Consider the following 4110-nt stretch of genomic DNA (forward strand, 5'->3'; position numbering starts at 1 on the left):
TTATTTTATCATGTGTTTTAACTGTTTAATAATAATTTTCTCTTTTCCAGCCCATAATTTTAATAGTAAATATAGTATATCATGTTGATTTTGAGCCTCTTTGTTTTAATTAATTGAATTAATTATATGAATATATATATATATTGTATTGTGTACATTTAAAATATCTATTTATCTATTTCTACTATTATTTACAAATTTATTTTCTACATTAGATCTCTCACATCAAAAGTTAATTGGTTACTTTAGTTACTGTAGTTGTTTTTTTTTTTTTGAATTATACAGAGGTATCCTGGCCCCACCGAAGTGATCCAGACTAGTCACGTGTTGCCACGTGTCGGTCCTCTGTCCCTGGCGATGCCGAAATGTTAATTCCCCAGTGGCCGGGATTCGAACCCTGGTGGCGGTACTCACAGCTGTAAGCCCTTTACCACTAGAGCTAGAAGCCCCGGTTTACTGTAGTTGTTACACATAAGAATAATTATATTTATTAGTTTTTCATTCTAAAATATATTATTAACTTTATAACTACAGTATGACACAAATATTATCTTTATAGTTTTCGTTGTTCTTATTCATCCAAGTCTTCTTGGTTTTAGTTTTGTTTCATCCTATAGGTTATAGGTTACACTGTTTGTTTTGTTTGCTACCATTCTCTTCTCCACTTTCATGCTGATATTGGATGTTCTCTTTTCAGTGGTTCAATCATTTAGTGCAGATCAGACATATTACTGGTTAGAGATGCTTGCGTGAAGGGTAATATTGACAACAACAAAGCTTGGTTGCTTATTATTTTGTTGTGTGTTTCTTTCTTTAAATGTAGATATTCTTTGGGTTCTTGACATCTATTTAGATTTTTTCAGTGCATGACTATATCTACTCTTTTATTGTATTTTTATTACGTTAAATGGTTTTGTAAATTCAAAGTATATCTTCTACGTCTTACGTAATGTATGGATGGTTTGTGTCTTATTATTCAACTTGGCTTTTTTTTTTGTTTGTTCTTTTGTGCAGTGGGAATGACTCAGAACCATTAGCAGTCAGTCTCTGTTATCAGTCACGGTTATATTTGTAGATGTTGCAACTGATATATTTATTGAGGTTCTCAAGAAAAAGAAGTAGAATCACCATCAGGATGCCATAACCAGTTGTAAAACAACATGGTGCCAGCCCTGACTACGTAAATTTTTCCTGTCCCATCCATACTGCGCATATGTACATTTCTCTATCGAGATTATAGCATGTCCAAAACTTGCTTCTCTGTGGTAGAGTACTTAGGCTGAGGCTCAGTCATTCTGCAGAAATCATATAACACATCTAAAATCTAATAAAAAGGTTGTTTGCAATGACCATAAGTCCTTTATTATATAGCTGACTTGGTAGCAAATCCTTCAATGTTTCCTCCATCACAAATGATGTAGACATGAGCAGATTGATCTTTTAGTGGACTGGAAATGTCATTAACCACGGTGTCTGCTATGTTTGATATGGGTTCATGGTAGTTGATAAAAAAAAAAAGAGTTCATGGTTTCACAGAAGCTCAAAAAATTATCATAATCTATAGTTTAAACGGAGACATAATGAGCTAAAGTTTTGTGTACTTACTGACCTCACGTATGCGTGAACATGACTTGAGAAAAAAACATCTACTTTATTATTGACAAACTACGGCTCACGACTCTCATGGTTTCATGGGAACTTACGCAGTGGTTTCTTGGCTACCACCTTGAGAGCCACTGCTGTAGAAGATCCAGCTGGTTTACCAGCAAGTGACTGAGTTCTCCGGAGTCCACCGGTAGTGTCCAAGAAGACTTTGAACTGAGCAGCCATCATGCCGTACCTTGTTGGGAATCCAAAGACGAACCCATCAGCTTCAGTTAGTTCGTCAGGTGTGAAAATTGGTGATTCACTCTTTGGTGGTGTGCTCATCTTAGAGAGTGCTTATTCTGGAAGCGTCTCTGGTACCTGTGAAACAGCAATTCATCAGGGTCAACGATTCACATGGATTCGTGTAGCCAAGCCTAACTATATCTTGTGAATTGGAAATTCATGTGTCACAAAACATATAAACTAAAACTGCAACACAGGTTATTGAAAAGGATTCACAGCAAGAATATCACCAAAACGACGTGATGCCATAAGAAGGGGTCAGTCCTGAGATTTATGGAACTTGAAACAGTTACTAAATAATCAAAACATATATCTTTGTTAAACAATCTGGAGGACAAATGATAAAACTTTGGAGGCCAATGTTTCATCTTGTTATGCCAATGACCGGTTCAGTTGGCCATAAACCAGCTAAACAACCTAGACAAAAAATTAGAATCTAAACTTGCTAAGCTAAAAGAAACCATCAGCCAAGAATCGAAAATTAAGAAACTTGGATAATGGCAATGGTCCTAAGATTGCCTGAAGCTATTGTCAGAATGTCTTATCCTTTCTTAAAGATTCACAAACTACTTATGACTCAAATCCTAGTGCTGGGTAGAGGACTTGGTAGCTACTTATATTACCCATTTACATAGTTTCTCACAGGAACATAACGAAATACAAAGCCATTATGGAGGGGAAAACAAATCTGACCTGCCATAGTTTGGCTTCAACGCCTTCAGGTCAGTAAAGTATTCCTGAAAAAAATAATTTGATAGTCGATGGAAAGCTTATTTCTTTATCAATGTTTATTTATACCTGACTTTTTCAATGATGACCAAGAGAACTGCAACACCTGAGACAGTTTGTACTCTACACAATTCAAAATTTCTCAAATCAGTCTTTTACAAAGATAATACGGTAGCAATCCCGTAACATCAGGTACATAAAACGATTGATATGTAATCAACGAAAAAACCATCTACACCCTTCGTTAGTTAACCAACGTTTTAGAGAGACTGCGATATATGATTGGTATCTACAGATCAGAATCAAATCAACATACCCATTCCGATCACGGGAACTCCTTCATCGATGTTGATACAGCCGCAATCATTGTCACTGTCATATATCGAAGTTAAATGAAACTGCTCTCCAATCACTGTGAACAAAAAAGGAATCAAAAACGCGAATCGTGAATAAACATATCCACATCTAAAATGAAACCAAATCAACTCAAAATTCAGGAGATGGTTCTCATAGTAGGAAAGCTTACATTTTTATAGTCGCAGTTCCACCTCCTTGCATGAGGGAAGATCGTAGATCGTCGGTGATGGATTTAATAAGGACTTACTGGTAGCTTTTCGAATTCTAAGGAAGAAGATGAAACACGTTCTCAGAACTCAGGTTCCGTCGGAGATGAAAGCAAGTTCAAACCTAGTATCAAAACGACGCTTAAGGCCCAGCTAATCTCAGAACTCAAAAGCCCAAAACGTAACTGAGGTGGACAAACAAACACACCACATTGGTTGAATTTATATGTCGACGTGGACACTCTCCCTGTTGATTATATAATCTTTTTAATATAGTATAGATATACGTCTAACAGTATATATATATATATATATATATATATATATATATATATATAAGTTATTAGTTTTAAGTATAGTCAGATATTAATAAATAAAAATAAAATTTTTAGATGTTAATATATAATAAATAAATTATATTTAATGAGGTCAGTGTTAAAAATTATTTTCTAAAAATTAATCAGTATCATTTTAGAAAATTAATCGGTAACGTATATAAATTACAAAATTAATAATAAAATAAATAGTGAAACTTTTTTATAAATATATTTAAAATTAATGTTACATATTATTGCGATTAAATTAAACATTTTTAAAGTTACTTTAAATTAGTTTAAAGGGTAATATAAGTATATGTTTTACAAGTATTGTGAACACAAAATCTAAGGTTATTGTAAATGTGGACTTTTAAAAAAAAACTAAAATCAAAAGCTCAACCATCAAACAAGTAATAAAAGGAGGATATAAACCTTAGATAGAGTGTCCACGTAGGCAAAAATAATCGTCCAATGAGAAACTATATTTTTGCCATGTCACCTCCTCTATTTGTTTTTACAAAATGATCCTTTAACTTTTTACTTAAACAATTATAACCAAAAATATTTTTTAGTGAAATATATTATTTATATAATTATATTATTTATTTACA

General features: G+C 33.3%; 1 long non-coding RNA gene across 2 annotated transcripts; it reads right to left on the reverse strand.

Annotated features, from left to right (window-relative positions):
* Positions 1–887: 887 nt before the first annotated feature.
* LOC125579371 lies at positions 888–3466 on the reverse strand. 2 transcript variants are annotated; one of them, XR_007317388.1, is made up of 5 exons: positions 3391–3430; positions 3146–3306; positions 2936–3031; positions 2584–2742; positions 888–1965 (listed from the first exon to the last, which is right to left on the reverse strand). It is a non-coding gene; the product is annotated as an uncharacterized LOC125579371 (long non-coding RNA). The 2 variants fall into 2 exon arrangements; XR_007317387.1 differs by having other exon boundaries at positions 1077–1965; positions 3146–3466.
* Between the last annotated feature and the right edge of the window lie 644 nt (positions 3467–4110).

Source organism: Brassica napus, chromosome A10 (assembly GCF_020379485.1).
Source record: "Brassica napus cultivar Da-Ae chromosome A10, Da-Ae, whole genome shotgun sequence".
NCBI lineage: Eukaryota > Viridiplantae > Streptophyta > Magnoliopsida > Brassicales > Brassicaceae > Brassica > Brassica napus.